Source organism: Antechinus flavipes, chromosome X (assembly GCF_016432865.1).
Source record: "Antechinus flavipes isolate AdamAnt ecotype Samford, QLD, Australia chromosome X, AdamAnt_v2, whole genome shotgun sequence".
In the NCBI taxonomy this organism is placed as follows: domain Eukaryota; kingdom Metazoa; phylum Chordata; class Mammalia; order Dasyuromorphia; family Dasyuridae; genus Antechinus; species Antechinus flavipes.
Genome location: NC_067404.1, coordinates 41770114 through 41787922, shown reverse-complemented (window position 1 = coordinate 41787922; position 17809 = coordinate 41770114). Strand labels below are relative to the sequence as shown.

At 40.9% G+C, this 17809-nt stretch overlaps 1 long non-coding RNA gene across 1 annotated transcript; it reads right to left on the bottom strand.

The window, feature by feature from the left end:
- Positions 1–162: 162 nt before the first annotated feature.
- On the bottom strand, positions 163–12826 carry LOC127542282 (uncharacterized). Its single transcript, XR_007948615.1, has 2 exons — positions 12070–12826; positions 163–1802 (listed from the first exon to the last, which is right to left on the bottom strand). It is a non-coding gene; the product is annotated as an uncharacterized LOC127542282 (long non-coding RNA).
- Positions 12827–17809: the final 4983 nt, after the last annotated feature.

Here is a 17809-nt window from a genome sequence, read left to right as displayed (position 1 = left end):
CTGAAGGAAACAAATAAGGAAGAAAAGGAAAGGAAGCAGGAAAGAAGGATGGAAGGAAGGAAAGAAAACTAAAGGAAGGAAGGAAGGCAGAAAGGAAGGAATGAAAGAAATGAAAGGAAAATGGAAGAAAGCAAGGGAAGCAAAAAGGAAGGACTTAAGAAAAAAGGAAAGCATACAGGAAGAAAGTAAAAAAGAAAGGAAGAAAGAAAGGTAAGAAAAAAGCTAAGACTAAAGGAAGGATAGAAAAAAAGGAAAGGAAGGGAAGCAGGAAGAAAGGAAGAAGTCACCTTTTCTGGTCTTTGTACATTGATGGTTTCTTCATGATCCCACAACCAAAGAAATAACAGTTTAAAATGAAGGAAAACAAGTACATTCCTCCCCAAACTATCCCAAAGATAAAGAAACTTACCGAGCATTATTTTGATGTCAAAATCACCTTTCCCTCCCCACAACATTTTTCTCTGAATATATACAAATTTGCTTAATTTCTGATTATTCATTTATTCCATTTTTTCAGTCTTCTAATTTCTCTCTTCTTCTCATGTTCAGTTTGCTTTCTGATACATGCATAGTGAATGTTTGCCTTGACATAGTAGCATATCCACAATCACCCTCAGATCCAGATCCCTGCACCACTCCCTTTTCCAACATGGGGCCAAGGAATCCCTAAGTTGACCCCAGTCTGTCATAGCTCCCCTCCATCCTCCAAAGCATACTCTTTTGTGTAAAATGAATACGTTTGATGCTGTACCACAGGATGCTAAGCCACTCTCTAATCCAAGGGCTTCCACCCTGGATTGCTCTCCTGAATTCAGGAAAAATCACAGGCATCACATCACCTCCTCATGACCACAGCCATTATAGGCAGGTAAATGATTTCCCAGTGCAGAGGGTTGGAAGCCAGGAAACCCTGGCCAGAATAGGGAAAGGGGAAATCAGAGAAAGATTCACATCTCTCCACATCAACCTTCATCCACAACAAAGTCTAGCAAAACCTAACAGCCAATAGCTCCACCCTGGCCACATTTCATTTAACCTACAGATGAGTTAGTTGTGATTTCCTCTTTCCTCCATATTTCTCACTTATTGCACTGTAAGTTAGTCCTCATTGACAATTACCATCATTCACTCTTATCTATGCAAAGAGCCAGATGTGAAATCCAGTAATGAAAAAAAATGTGCAGAAAAACCATTCCAGAACAATCAAGTCCACATCCCCTAAGACTGACATGTTCCTACTCCCTACAGAAGCTCTGTCCCGAAGCTGAAAAGACAAGGAAACCTGGGGCATTGTGTCCACTAAATATCCCTCTTCCTTTAGAGACAATGTCTCCAAACTACCAATATCCACCCACTGTAATACACATTCGATCCAAACTTAAGCCTTGGCTATCTTGTACTTTGAATCCTTACTTTGAGCTCCATGAAAAGCAAATGCCCTCGTCCCCTTACCCACAAGGGACTGAGACAAGCCCTCTCTGCTCAACCCTTTAGCTGAACTTGGCGCAATTTTTGACTAGCTGGGGCCCTGGAACTCTGAAGCTCAGGGCAAACAGGTGAATTTCATCCACTTTCCCACTTCTTGGATAACATGTTGGTGCAGCTTTGGTTTATCCCATTAATTGTACTTATTCATTATTCATTTTATCGATGCTTTTTAATTTCAAAAAATATTGTTCTTGATAGGAATAGATTTGTGTCCCTCCCCTTCTCTCCTTCATTCCCACTCTCTGTGTCTTGTGATATTTCATTTGTTATTGGTTGACATTCCATAATCCACACTGAGGCATTACCCACAAAACCTAGTGTTTCCCAAAATCCTTTTCCAAAACACCTTTAGGCAATCTATGCTTAAATTTCAGTCTTTCAAGGCCCCTCTCCATCCTTGAAAGCATCCTCTCTTCATGGGACAGAAGTGATGTGCTACTTAATAACAACACCTTCGGATGATAAGGAGCCCTGGACTCTTAAGAGCTACCTGCCTCCTTTCTTACCCCTGGGCTCAGGCCAAATCTTAGCACACTGCCACATGCCAGTATCCACAAGCCCTCTATGGGGGTGAAACGTTCCCCATTACCCAGGGGTCACGGCCAGGCTGCTCAGATGGGTCCAAGAACGTCCAATGGATGCAACAAATTTCTGTTCTTCTTTATTCTCAGTATTGGACACAAATTCTTTGGAGCCAACCCACCTGGCCAAGAACTCCCCAGTGGGGGCCATTCCATTTTGCCCACAGATAGCCCCTCCTTGATTTCCTTTGTTCCTCCACACAGCTCACTCATTTTCTTTTCATTTTGATTTAATTATCATTTATCCACAGAGCCTGATACTATATTCAAAAGTGAAGAAGCATTTCATTAAATGAATTTCAGCAAGATCAGTCACATAGGAGGGGAGGGGGACACTGCTAGGCTCCTTCATATCCCATAGGCAATGTCCCAGACTTTAACAGCCAACAAGAAGTCTGGCTTTCTCTCAACTCATGACCCCATTCCTGAAAATTAAAATGGGAATAGTTTTAAATATCCATTAATTTGAAATCAAATTCATTTCCCATCATAGCAGTTGCCACCTTTTAATGGGAGACTGAATGGTCTCAGGCATGAAAGGAAGGAAGGAAGGAAGGAAGGAAAGGTGGGAAAGGAGGGAGGGAGGAGGAAGGCAGTAAGGTAGGGAGGGAGGAGGAAGGGAGGGGCATAAAAAGGAAGAAAAGAAGGAAAGTAAAAAGAAAGGAAGGAAGGGATGAAGGAAGGACAGAAGGAAGGGAGAAAGGAAGGAAGGAAGGAAGGCAGAAAGGAAGGAAGGAAAGAAGGAAGGGAGGTAGGGAGGGAGAAAGGGAGGGAAAGGAGGGAGGGGGGCAGGGAAGAAAAGAAGGAAGGAAGGAAAGAAAGGAAAGAAGGAAGGAAGGAAGGGAGAAAGAAAGAAAGAAAGAAAGAAAGAAAGAAAGAAAAGAAAGAAAGAAAGAAGAAAGAAAGAAAGAAAGAAAGAAGAAAGAAAGAAAGAAAGAAAGAAAGAAAGAAAGAAAAGAAAGAAAGAAAGAAAGAAAAGAAAGAAAGAAAGAAAGAAGAAAGAAAGAAAAAAGAAAGAAAGAAAAGAAAGAAAGAAAGAAGAAAGAAGGGAAGGAGGGAGGGAGGAGGAAGGGAGGGAGGGAGGGAAGGAAAAGAAGAAGGAAGGCAGGAAGAAAGGAAGAAAGGAAAGGATGAAGGGAAGGAGGAAGGAAAAAGAAGCAGAAAGGAAGGCCAAAAAGACTGATGTCTTCCTTCAGCACAATGTAACTTGTTGGTTTCTTCATGGTCCCACAACCAAAACAGTAATAATTTAAAATGAATGAAAGCATGTGTATTCCTTCCCCACACTCTCCCACAGGAAAAGAAATTTACCCAGCCGAAGTTTATGATATCAAAGTCATCTTTTCCTCCCCATTACATTTTTCTTTGAATACATACAATCTTTTGCTTAATTTCTGATTGTTCATTTATTTCATTTTTTTTAGTCTTCTAATTTCTCTCTTCTCCTCATCCTCAGTCTGCTTTCTGATACATGTATAGTAAATGTTTGCCTTGACATAGTAGCGTGTCCACAGTCACCCTAAGATCCAGATCCCTGCACCACCTCCTTTTCCAACATGGGACAAGGAATCCCTAAGTTGACCCCAGTCTGTCATAGCTCCCCTCCACCCTCCAAACCATACTCTTTTGTGTAAAATGAATACGTTTGATGCTGTACCACAGGATGCTAAGCCACTCTCTAATCCAAGGGCTTCCACCCTGGATTGCTCTCCTGAATTCAGGAAAAATCACAGGCATCGCACCACCTCCTCATGACCACAGCCATTATAGGCAGGTAAATGATTTCCCAGTGCAGAGGGTTGGAAGCCAGGAAGCCCTGGCTGGAAAGGACAAAGGGGAAATCAGAGAAAGATTCATAGCTCTCCACATCAACCTTCATGCAGAACAACATCTAGCAACACCTAATGGCCAGCAGCTCCACTCTGGCCATATTTCATCTGACCTACAGATGGCCCAGTTGTGATTTCCTCTATTCTCCATATTTCTCACTTATTGCATTGTAATTTAGTCCTCATTAACAATTACCATCGTTCACTTTTACCTATGCAAAGAACCAGATTAGAAATCCAAGAATGAAAAAGTATGTGCAGAAAAACAGTTCCAGAACAATCAAGTCCATATCACCTGGGACTAACAGCTGTCCCCCAGCTGAAAAGACAAGGAAACCTGGGGCATGGTGTCCACTGAATATCACTCTTCCTTTAGAGACAATGTCTCCAAACTACCAATATCCAAACACTGCAATACACATTCGATCCCAAACTTAGCTTTGGCTATCCTGTACTCTGAATCCTTAATTTGATCTCCATGAAAAGCAAATGCCCTCGTCCCCTTGCCCACAAGGGACTGAGACAAGCCCTCTCTGCTCAACCCTTTAGCTGAACTTGGCGCAATTTTTGACTAGCTGGGGCCCTGGAACTCTGAAGCTCAGGGCAAACAGGTGAATTTCATCCACTTTCCCACTTCTTGGATAACATGTTGGTGCAGCTTTGATTTAACCCATTAATTGTACTTATTAATTATTCATTTTATCGATGCTTTTTAATTTCAAAAAATATTGTTCTTGACAGGAATAGATTTGTGTCCCTCCCCTTCTCTCCTTCATTCCCACTCTCTGTGTCTTGTGATATTTCATTTGTTATTCATTGACATTCCATAATCCACACTGAGGCATTACCCACAAAACCTAGGGTTTCCCAAAATCCCTTTTCCAAAACAGTTTTAAGCAATCTATACTTAAATTTCAGTCTTTCAAGGCCCCTCTCCATCCTTGAAAGCATCCTCTCTTCATGGGACAGAAGTGACATACTATTTAATAACACACCTTCGGATGATAAGGAGCCCTGGACTCTAAGAGCAGCCTGCCTCCTTTCTTACCCTGGGCTCAGGCCAAATCTTAGCACACTGCCACATGCCAGTATCCACAAGCCCTCTATGGGGGTGAAACAGTCCCCATTACCCAGGGGTCACGGCCAGGCTGCCCAGATGGGTCCAAGGAAGTCCAATGGATGCAACAAATCTCTGTTCTTCTTTACTCCCAGTATTGGACACAAATTCTTTGGAGCCAACCCACCTGGCCAAGAACTCCCCAGTGGGGGCCATTCCATTTTGCCCACAGATAGCCCCTCCTTGATTTCCTTTGTTCCACCACACAGGTCACTCATTTTCTTTTCATTTTGTTGCCTATTCAGAGAGCCAGACATGATATCCAAAAGTGAAGAAGCATTTCATTAAATGCATTTCAGGAAGATCAGTCACATGGGAGGGACACTGCCAGGTTCCTTCATATCCCATACACCATTTCCAAGAGTCACTGAAGAGCAAGCAAAAGGTCCCACATTTTGTCCACTAATGAAACCATTTCCTAATACCAGAATGCAAACCCAAAGTATCACTATCTATCAATTTGAAAGCAAATTTAATTCCAAAACTTAGCCTTTGCCACTTTGTAATCTGAGAACAAAATGTGAAATCAAAAGGAAAACTCATAGGCAAAAGATGAACAAGCCAAAAAAGAAAGACTAAAAAGTAACAGCGTAAAAAATAAGTACATAGAAACAGCCACCAGGCTATCCTGGGATCCTCAGAGTTTGAGCTGATGGTTTACTCATGATCCCATAACCAAAGAAACCCCAAAGAAACATCAAAGCACGAAGGTAACTTCACAACACTCTCCTTAAAGATAGCAACCCTAATCACTTTAATTTTAGGACTTTAAAAGTCCCTTCCTCATTTCAAAATATAATTTATCCTTCTTTTGACACAGTCTTTCCCCATATTTCTGAACATTTTCTTATATCACTTTATTTCAGTCTTCTTCTCTTTTGTCTTCTGAAACATCATTACTTAATGGTTGCCTTGATGTACCACACTTTGGGGATCACATTTCCATCCAAAATCTTATAGCACACATTTTCCTAAAAAACAGTGGTTCAAGCAGTTCATAAATTGATTGCCATCTTCTCAGGCCTATCTCTATCCTTGAAAGTATCCCCTCTCATCCCAGAGAAGTGATGGGTTTAATAACCTACCATAAGATAATCAACCCTTCTCCAATCAAAGAGTTTCCTGCCTTTGTGGCTTGGCTGGGCCCAGGACAAATCTTAGACACACTAACACATACCAATGTCCACAAGCCCTAAAAAAAAGCAAAAAGGTTCTCCACTGGAGAGAGCTGGGATGCCAAGGAGCCCCGGCCAGAACTGGAAAGAGAAATTCTGGGAACCAGTTTCACATCTGTACTACTCCCATCTCTAGGAACGCTCTTTTGAGCAAACACAGCTGGCCAAGAGCTGACAATAAGGGCCATTTCCTTTTCCCTATTGGTGACCCTTTCTGGTTTTCTTTTTTCCTCCACAGTCCTCACTTATTTCATCTTAATGTCACCTGTATTTTCAAATATCTCCTTTATTTGTACTCCCCCAGAGAACCAGATGGGATACTAAAACAAAAAGCATTTCCCTCACAGCTTTTCAGGAAAATCAGTTACATATATAGTACACTGTTAGTTTTATTCATATCCTTTAGGCAATGTCCAAGACCTGAATACCCAACAAGAAGTGTGGCCTTTTCTCAACTCATGACCGCCTGCCTAAAAACTGAAATGTTAAATATCCATTAATTCAAAATGAAATTCAACTTTAAACTTAGCCCTTGCCATCTTCTAATCTGAGAATGAAAGGTACAATCTGAATGAACTTTCTAAGGCATGAGAGGAAGGAAGGAAGGAAGGAAGGAAGGAAGGAAGGAAGGAAGGAAGGAAGGAAGGAAGGAAGGAAGGAAGGAAGGGAGGAAGGGAGGGAGGGAGGGAGAAAGGAAGGAGGGGGGAAGGAAGGAAGGAAAGAAGATAGGAACAGAAGAAGGAAGAAAGGAAGGAGAAAGGAAAGATAAAATGAAGGACTGATGAAAGGAAGAAAAAAGAAAGAAAAAGAATCAAGAAGGAAAGAAGGAAGGAAAGGAAGCAGGAAGAAAAGACAGAAGGAAGGAAGGAAGGAGGGAAAGAAGAAGAAAGAAGGAAGGAGGTGAGGAAAGAAGGAAGGAAGGAAGAAAGAAAGAAGAAGGAAGAGAAAAAAGGGCAACAGAAGGAAAGAAAGGAATCAGGAAGGAAGGAAGGAAGGAAGGGAGGGAGAAAGGGAGGGAGGGGGGAGGGAGAAGGAAGGAAGGAAGGAAGGAAGGAAGGAAGGAAGGAAGGAAGGAAGGAAGGAAGAAAGGAAGGAAGGAAAGAAGATAGGAACAGAAGAAGGAAGGAAAAAGGAAGGAAGAAAGGAAGAAGGAAGGAGGGAGGGAGGGAGGGGGGAGAGAGAAGGAAGGAAGGAAGGAAGGAAAGAAGATAGGAACAGAAGAAGGAAGAAAGGAAGGAGAAAGGAAAGATAAAATGAAGGACTGATGAAAGGAAGAAAAAAGAAAGAAAAAGAATCAAGAAGGAAGGAAAGGAAGCAGGAAGAAAAGACAGAAGGAAGGTAAAAAGAAGGAAGGAGGGAAAGAAGAAAGAAGGAAGGAGGTGAGGAAAGAAGGAAGGAAAGGAAGAAAGAAAGAAGGAAGAGAAAAAAGGGCAACAGAAGGAAAGAAAGGAATCAGGAAGGAAGGAAGGGAGGGAAGGAAGGAAGAAAGGGAGGGAAGGAAGGAGGGAGGGAAGAAAAAAGAAGGTCTGAAGGAAGCATGGAAAAATAAGGAAAGGAAAAGAAAGGAAGCAGGAAGGAAAGAAAGAAGGAAGAAAGGAAGGAAGGTAGAACAGAAGGAAGGAAGAAAGGAAAGGAAGCAGAAAGGAAGGAAGAAGTCAGCCTTTCTGGCCTTTGGCACAATGTAAAGTAATGGTTTCTTCATGATCACACAACCAAAGAAGAAATAGTTTAAAATAAAGGAAAGTATTTACATTCCTCCCCAAACTATCGCAAAGGAAAACAAACTTACCCATCATAATTTTCTAATATCAGTAACCTTTTCCTCTCCATTACATTTTCTTTGAATATATATAAAATTTTGCTTAATTTCTGATCATTCATTCGCCTAATTTTTTTTCAGTCTTCTAATTTCCCTCTTCTCCTCATCCTCAGTCTGCTTTCTGATACCTGCTTAGTGAATGTTTGCCTTGACATAGCATCATATCCACAATCACCCTCAGAGCCAGATCCCTGCACCACCTCCTTTTCCAACATGGGACAAGGAATCCCTATGTTGACCCCAGTCTGTCATAGCTCCCCTCCATCCTCCAAACCATACTCTTTTGTGTAAAATGAATACGTTTGATGCTGTACCACAGGATGCTAAGCCACTTTCTAATCCAAGGGCTTCCACCCTGGATTGCTCTCCTGAATTCAGGAAAAATCATAGGCATCACATCACCTCCTCATGACCACAGCCATTATAGATAGGTAAATGATTCCCCTAGTACAGAGTGTTGGGAGCCAGGAAGCCCTGGCTGGAAAGGACAAAGGGGAAATCAGAGAAAGATTCATATCTCTCCACATCAACCTTCATGCAGAACAACATCTAGCAAAACCTAATGGCCAGCAGCTCCACCCTGGCCACATTTCATTTGACCTAAAGCTGACCCAGTTGTGAGTTCCTCTTTCCTCCATATTTCTCACTTACTGCATTGTAATTTAGCCCCCACTGACAATTACTTTCATTTACTTTTACATATGCAAAGAGCCAGATTTGAACTCCAAAAAGGAAAAATAGTTCCAGAACAATCAGGTCCACTGGGACTGACATGTTCCTTCTCCCTGCAGAAGCTTTGTCCCCCAGCTGAAAAGACAAGGAAACATGAGGCATTGTGTCCACTAAATATCCCCCTTCCTTTAGAGACAATGCCACTAAAATACCAATATCCCTCCATTATGATAGACATTCGATTCCAAACATAGCCTTGGTTATCCTGTACTCTGGACCCCTAATTTGGATTACCATGAAATGCAAATACCCTCTTCCCCTTGCCCCCAAAGGACTGAGGCAAGCCCTCTCTGCTCACCCTTTTAGCTGAAGTTGATGTAATTTTTGACTGGCTGGGGCACTGGAACACTGAAGCTCAGTCCAAACAAGTGAATTTTAACCACCTTCCCACTTCTTGGATAACATGTTGGGGCACTTTCAGTTTATACCATTAAATTGCACCTATTCATTTCTTGTTTTTATCAATGCAGTTTTAATTTCAAAAATATTGTCCTCTTTCTTTTCAAAACTTTGCTTGATAGGAATAGATTTGTGTCCCTCCCCTTCTCTCCTTCATTCCCACTCTCTGTGTCTTGTGATATTTCATTCGTTATTCGTTGACATTCCATAATCCACACTGAGGCATCGTCCACAAAACCTAGTGTGTTTCCCAAAATCCCTTTTCCAAAACAGCTTTAGGCAATCTATGCTTAAATTTCAGTCTTTCAAGGCCCCTCTCCATCCTTGAAAGTATCCTCTCTTCATGGGACAGAAGTGATGTGCTATTTAATAACACACCTTCTGATAAGGAGCCCTGGACTCTAAGAGCTGCCTGCCTCCTTTCTTACCCCTGGGCTCAGGCCAAATCTTAGCACACTGCCACATGCCAGTATCCACAAGCCTTTATGGGGGTGAAACATTCCCCATTACCCAGGGGTCATGGCCAGGCTGCTCAGATGGGTCCGAGTAAGTCCAATGGATGCAACAACTCTCTCTTCTCCCTTACTCCCAGCATTGGGGACAAATTCTTTGGAGCCAACCCACCTGGCCAAGAATTCCCCAGTGGGGGCCATTCCATTTTGTCCACAGATGACCCCTCCTTGATTTCCTTTGTTCCTCCACACAGCTCACTCATTTTCTTTTCATTTTGACTTGATTGTTGCTTATTCAGAGAGCCAGACACGATATCCAAAATTGAAGAAGCATTTCATTAAATGAATTCCAGGGAGAACAGTCACATGGGAATGGATACTGTCAGGTTCCTTTATATCCCATAGGCAATGTCCCAGACTTTAACAGTCAACAAGAAATTTGGCCTTCTCTCAACTCATGACCCCATTCCTGAAAATTAAAATGGGAATAGTTTTAAATATCCATTGATTTTAAATAAAATTCATTTTCTATCCTAGCAGTTGCCACATTTTAATCTGAGACTGAATGGTACAATTAGAATGAAAATTCTCAAGTATGAGAGGAAGGAAGGAAGGAAAGAAGGAAGGAAGGAAGGAAGAAAGGAAGGAAGGGAGGGAGGGAAGGAAGGAAGGAAAGAAGGGAGGGAGAGAGGGAGAGAGGAAAGGAGAGGGAGGGAGAGGGAGGGAGGAAAAAAGGAAGGAAGGAAGGAAGGAAGGAAAGAAGGAAGGAAGGAAGGAAGGAAGGAAGGAAGGAAGGAAGGAAGGAAAGAAAAAAGGAAGGAGGGAAGGAAGGAAGGAGGAAAGAAGGAAGGGAGAGAGGGAGGAAAAAAGGAAGGAAAGAAGGAAAGGAAGAAAGAAGTCAGAAAGGAAGAAAGGAAGTAAGGGAGGGAAGAAGGGAGGAAGGAAAAAGAGGCATAAAGGAAGGCCAAAAAGATTGATGTCTTCTTTCAGCACAATATGATCCCACAATCAAAGAAATAACACTTTAAAATGAATGACAGCATGTGTATTCCTTCCCCACACTCTCCCAAAGGAAAAGAAACTTACCCAGCCGAAGTTTATGATATCAAAGTCATCTTTTCCTCCCCATTACATTTTTCTTTGAATACATACAATCTTTTGCTTAATTTCTGATTGTTCATATATTTCATTTTTTTTAGTCTTCTAATTTCTCTCTTCTCCTCATCCTCAGTCTGCTTTCTGATACCTGCTTAGTGAATGTTTGCCTTGACATAGCAGCATATCCACAATCACCCTCAGATCCAGATCCCTGCACCACCTCCTTTTCCAACATGGGACAAGGAATCCCTATGTTGACCCCAGTCTGTCATAGCTCCCCTCCACCCTCCAAACCATACTCTTTTGTGTAAAATGAATACGTTTGATGCTGTACCACAGGATGCTAAGCCACTCTCTAATCCAAGGGCTTCCACCCTGGATTGCTCTCCTGAATTCAGGAAAAATCACAGGCATCACATCACCTCCTCATGACCATTATAGATAGGTAAATGATTCCCCTAGTACAGAGTGTTGGGAGCCAGGAAGCCCTGGCTGGAAGGGGCAAAGGGGAAATCAGAGAAAGATTCACATCTCTCCACATCAACCTTCATCCACAACAAAGTCTAGCAAAACCTAACAGCCAGTAGCTCTACCCTGGCCACATTTCATTTGACCTAGAGATGACCCAGTTGTGATTTCCTCTTTCCTCCATATTCCTCACTTATTATATTGTAATTTAGTCCTCATTAACAATTACCATCATTCACTTTTACCTATGCAAAGAGCCAGATGTGAAACCCAAGAATGACAAAGAATTTCCAGGAAAATAGTTCCAGAATAATCAGGTCCACATCACATGGGGCTGTCATTTTACTTCTCTCTACAGAAGCTTTGTCCTCCAGCTGAAAAGACAAGGAAACCAGGGCATTGTGTCCACTAAATATGCTCCTTCCTTTAGAGACAATGTCACCAAACTACCAATATCCATCCATTATAATAGACAATCCATTCCAAACAGAGCCTTGGTTATTCTGTACTCTGAATTTGTAATTTGAATTACAATGAAATGCAAATTCCCCCTTCCCTGTGCCCACAAATCATGGAGACAAGCCCTCTCTGCTCATCCTTTTAGCTGAACTTGGCGCAATTTTTGACTGGCTGGGGCCCTAGAACCCTGAACCCCAGTCCAAATAGGTGAATTTCATCCACTTTCCCACTTCTTGGATAACATGTTGGTGTAGCTTTGGTTTATCCCATTAATTGTACTTATTCATTATTCATTTTATCGATGCTTTTTAATTTAAAAAATATTGTTCTTGATAGGAATAGATTTGTGACCCTCCCCTTCTCTCCTTTATTCCCACTCTCTGTGTCTTGTGATATTTCATTTGTTATTGGTTGATATTTCATAATCCACACTGAGGCATCGTCCACAAAACCTAGTGTTTCCCAAAATCCCTTTTCCAAAACAGCTTTAGGCAATCTAGGCTTAAATTTCAGTCTTTCAAGGACCCTCTCCATCCTTGAAAGCATCCTCTCTTCATGGGACAGAAGTGATGTGCTACTTAATAACACACCTTCAGATGATAAGGAGCCCTGGACTCTTAAGAGCTACCTGCCTCCTTTCTTACCCTGGGCTCAGGCCAAATCTTAGCACACTACCACATGCCAGTATCCACAAGCCCTCTATGGGGGTGAAACGGTCCCTGTTACCCAGGGGTCACGGCCAGGCTGCCCAGATGGGTCCAAGGAAGTCCAATGGAGGCAACAACTCTCTGTTCTCCCTTACTCCCAGTATTGGACACAAATTCTTTGGAGCCAACCCACCTGGCCAAGAACTCCCCAGTGGGGGCCATTCCATTTTGCCCACAGATAGCCCCTCCTTGATTTCCTTTGTTCCACCACACAGCTCACTCATTTTCTTTTCATTTTGACTTGATTGTTGCCTATTCAGAGAGCTAGACATGATATCCAAAAGTGAAGAAGCATTTCATTAAATGCTTTTCAAGAAAATCAGTCACATGGGAGGGACACTCATATCCAAAAGGTTTGACATTTTGTCCTAATGATGCCACTTCCTAATACCATAAGGCAAACCCTATATCACTATCTATTAACTTGAAAGCAAATTTAATTCCAGATGTAGCCTTTGCCACCTTGTAATCTGAGAACAAAATGTGAAATCAAAAGGAAAACTCATAGGCAAAAAATGAACAAGCCAAAAAAAGAAAGACTAAAAAGTAATAGCAAAAATCACAAATGTACTCAATAATGTACTTTAAAAGTGCTTCCCTTTGCCTCCTAAAGATGGTTGTTAACTTTTTTTTAAACTGTTATATCCCTCTCTTCCTCCTACTTTTTTTACTCTCTGCATTTGGAAGACAAGAACATATCTGTATAATTCCTTTTCTACATGCTAACCAAGTTTGGACTGGACAAAAAAAATAAGTACACAGAAAAAGCCATCAGGCTATCCTGCTGTCCTCAGAGTTTGAGCTGATGGTTTGCTCATGATCCCATAACCAAAGAAAGCCCAAAGAAACATGAAAGCATGTAGGTAACTTCACAACACTCTCCTTAAAGATAACTACACTACTCAATCTAATTTTAGGACTTTTAAAGTCCCTCCTCATTTTAAAATATAATTTTCTCTTCTTTTGATATAGCCTTTCCCCATATTTCTGTGCATTTTCTCATATCACTTTATTTCAGTCTTCTGTTCTTTTTTCCTGTTCTGAAACATCATTCTTTAATGGCTGACCTTGACATACCACACTTTGCAGAATCACCCTGCAATCTACTATCTTCTAGCACCCATTTTCCCAACAAAAAGGGGTTCAATGGCTGCAAAATACATTTTCTTAGCTTCTAAATCTGTCTTGTCTGACATCAGCCATGCCTTTAGCAAATATTCATAAAAGCTATCTCCTAGTCCTTCAACTGATACATGATCTGAAAAGATATGGAAATAAAGAATTATACTGTGATACAAACTTCAATTTAGGAAATGTATCACAATTTGTCAGTAACAAGAATAACAAATCCTAAAAAAGAGTATTCTAAAATGAATAATTAATATGACACATTATTATCAGAACAATAATTCATTATCATGATGCTTTTCTAAATGTAAACTTGGAGCTAGACATGGCTTAATTCTAAATATATAAAAATAATCTTTTTCTTAAAAAAAAAAAAGGGTTCAAGCAGTCCATAGGGGGCTTGCCATGTTCCCAGGCCTTTCTCTAAAGTATCCTTGAAAGTATCCCCTCTCATCCCAGAGAAGTGATGAGTTTAATAACCTACCATAAGATAATCAGCCCTTTTCCAATCAAAGAGCTCCCTGTCCTTGTGGCTTGGCTGGGCCCAGGACAAATCTTAGACACACTAACACATACGAATATCCACAAGCCCTAAAAAAAAGCAAAAAGGTTCTCCATTGGAGAGAGCTGGGATGCCAGGGAGCCCCGGCCAGAACTGGAAAGAGAAATTCTGGGAACCATCTGTACTACTCCCATCTCTAGGAACGCTCTTCTGAGCAAACACAGCTGGCCAAGAGCTGACAATAAAGGCCATTTCATTTTCACTACTAGTGACCCTTTCTGGTTTTCTTTTTTCCTCTAGAGTTCTCACTTATTTCATCTTAATGTCACCTGAATTTTCAAATATCTCCTTCATTTGTACCCCTCCAGAGAGCCAGATGGGATATTTAAAACAAAAAGCATTTCATTCACAGTTTTTCAGAAAAATCAGTTACATATATGGTGACACAGCCAGTTTCATTCATATCCTCTAGGCAATGTCCAAGACCTGAATAGCAGATCAGAAGTGCCAGCTTCTCTTGAATCATGACCCATTCCTGAAAATTAAAATGTAAACAATATTTTCAATATCCATTAGTTTGACAAGAAATTCATTTACAAATTTAGCTTTTGCCATCTTCCAATCTGAGAATAAAAGATACAATCTGAAAGAACCATTTTAGATATGAAAAAAGGAAGGAAGGAAGGAAGGAAGGAAGGAAGGAAGGAAGGAAGGAAGGAAGGAAGGAAGGAAGGAAGGAAGGAAAGAAGGGACGGAGGGAGGAAGTAAGGAAGGAAGGAGGAAAGGGAGAGAGGGAAGGAGGAAAGGAAGCAGAAAGGATAGAAGAAATCGGCCTTTTTAGCCTTCAGCACAATGGATATTGATGGTTCCTTCATGACCCCTCAACCAAAGAAATAACAGTGTAAAATGAATGCAAGCATATATGTATATTACTTCCCCAAACTCTCCCAAAGGAAAAGAAACTTACCCAGCCTAATTTTATGATATCAAAGTCATCTTTTCCTCCCCATTACATTTTTCTTTGAATACATACAATCTTTTGCTTAATTTCTGATTGTTCATATATTTCATTTTTTTCAGTCTTCTAATTTCCCTCTTCTCCTCATCCTCAGTCTGCTTTCTGATACATGCATAATGAATGTTTGCCTTGACATAGTAGTGTATCCATAGTCACCCTCAGATCCAGATCCCTGCATCACCCCCTTTTCCAACATGGGGCCAAGGAATCCCTAAGTTGACCCCAGTCTGTCATAGCTCCCCTCCATCCTCCAAAGCATACTCTTTTGTGTAAAATGAATACGTTTGATGCTGTACCACAGGATGTTAAGCCACTCTCTAATCCAAGGGCTTCTACCCTGGATTGGTCCCCTGCCTTCATGCAAAATCATCGACATCCCACCACCTCCTCATGACCACAGCCATGATAGGTAGGTAAATGATTCCCAATACAGAGGGTTGGGAGGCCAGGAAACCCTGGCTGGAATAGGGAAAGGGGAAATCAGAGAAAGATTCACATCTCTCCACATCAACCTTCATCCACAACAAAGTCTGGCAAAACCTTTGATTTCCTCTTTCTTCCATATTTCTCACTTATTGTATTGTAATTTAGTCCTCATTGACAATTACCATCATTCACCTTTACCTTTGCTAAGAGCCAGATGTGAAACCCAAGAATGAATAAAAATTTCCAGGAAAATAGTTCCAGAACAATCAGGTCCATATCACCTAGGACTGACATTTTACTTCTCCTTTTGTGATTGGTTGACATTCCATAATCCATATTTAGGAGTCACCCACAAAAGCAAGTATTTCCCAAAATCACTTTTCTAAAAGAGTTTTAAGCAATTTATACATAAATTTCAGTCTTTCAAGGCCCCTCTCCATCCTTGAAAGTATCCTCTCTTCATGGGACAGAAGTGACATACTATTTAATAATACACCTTCGGATGATAAGGAGCCCTGGACTCTAAGAGCAGCCTGCCTCCTTTCTTACCCTGGGCTCAGGCCAAATCTTAGCACACTGCCACATGCCAGTATCCACAAGCCCTCTATGGGGGTGAAACAGTCCCCATTACCCAGGGGTCACGGCCAGGCTGCCCAGATGGGTCCAAGGAAGTCCAATGGAGGCAACAAATCTCTGTTCTTCTTTACTCCCAGTATTGGACACAAATTCTTTGGAGCCAACCCACCTGGCCAAGAACTCCCCAGTGGGGGCCATTCCATTTTGCCCACAGATAGCCCCTCCTTGATTTCCTTTGTTCCTCCACACAGCTCACTCATTTTCTTTTCATTTTGACTTGATTGTTGCTTATTCAGAGAGCCAGACATGATATCCAAAAGTAAAGAAGCATTTCATTAAATGCATTTCAGGAAGATCAGTCACATGGGAGGGACACTGCCAGGTTCCTTCATATCCCATACACCATTTCCAAGAGTCACTGAAGAGCAAGCAAAAGGTCCCATGTTTTGTCCACTAATGACGCCAATTCCTAATAACCCAAGGCTAACCCAAACTGTCACCATCTATCGATTTGAAAGCAAATTTAATTCCAAATGTAGCCTTTGCCATCTTGTAATCTGAGAACAAAATGTGAAATCAAAAGGAAAACTCATAGGCAAAAAATGAACAAGCCAAAAAACAAAGACTAAAAAGTAACAGCGTAAAACATAAGTACATAGAAAAAGCCATCGGGATATCCTGCTGTCCTCAGAGTTTGAGCTGATGGTTTACTCATGATCCCATAACCAAAGAAAGCCCAAAAATCATGAAAGCACATAGGTAACTTCACAATACTCTGCTTAAGAATAACCACCCTACTCACTCTAATTTTTGGACTTTAAAAGTCCCTTCTTCATTTTAAAATATAATTCTTTCTCTCTTTGATATAGCTTGTCTCCATATTTCTTTGCATTTTCTTGTATCACTTTATTTCATTTTTCTCTTCTTTCTGTCCTGGTTTTCTGAAACATGATTCTTTAATTGTTGCCTTGCCATACCACACTTTGGGGAATCACTGTCCAATCCACTACATTCTAGCACACATTTTCACAACAAACAGGTGTTCAAGCCATCCATAATTTGATTGCCATCTTCCCAGGACTCTCTCCATTCTTGAAAACATCCCCTCTTTTTCACAGCCCCTCTTCATCCTCCAAAATATACTCTTTAATACTGAATAGATGTGTTTGATGCTGTACCACAGAATGCTAAGCCACTCTCAAATCCAAGGGCTTCCACCCTGGACTGCTCCCTTCCTTCATGCAAAATCACAGCCATCCCACCACCTTCTCTTGACCCTTATTGGCAGTTAAATGAAAGGGGGGGGAATGAAGTCAGAGAATGATTCACAGCTCTCCACATTAATCTTCATGTGAAACAAAATCACAGCTCCACCCTGACCATATTTATTTGACCTAAACATGACAATTTTGATTTCCTATTTCCTCCATATTTCTCACCTATTGCATTTTTATTTGGTTCTCATTGACAGACATCTTTCATTTTGCTATGTGGTAGTACATTTGGAATTTTAAAATTAAAAAAATTTCCTGGAACCCCCATCATAAATTTAATATATCTCACCTGAGTTTCACATTTTCAGTTTCTCTGTGGAACTTCTTTCCCCAAAAAGAACAGACAATGAAAACTTAAGCATTCATTCTGCTGCTTAACCTCATTATTTGTAAATGTTTGACAATTTCCAATATCTAATAAATTGACAATGTATTAATTCCAAATATTTTCTTTGATATTTTGTAACATGAGTGCCAAATTTCAGTTTTAAAAAATTGAAAACACCTTCCAAATCCTTCAATCATTTTTTGTTCTTCCATTGTTTTTTCTAATATTTTCAC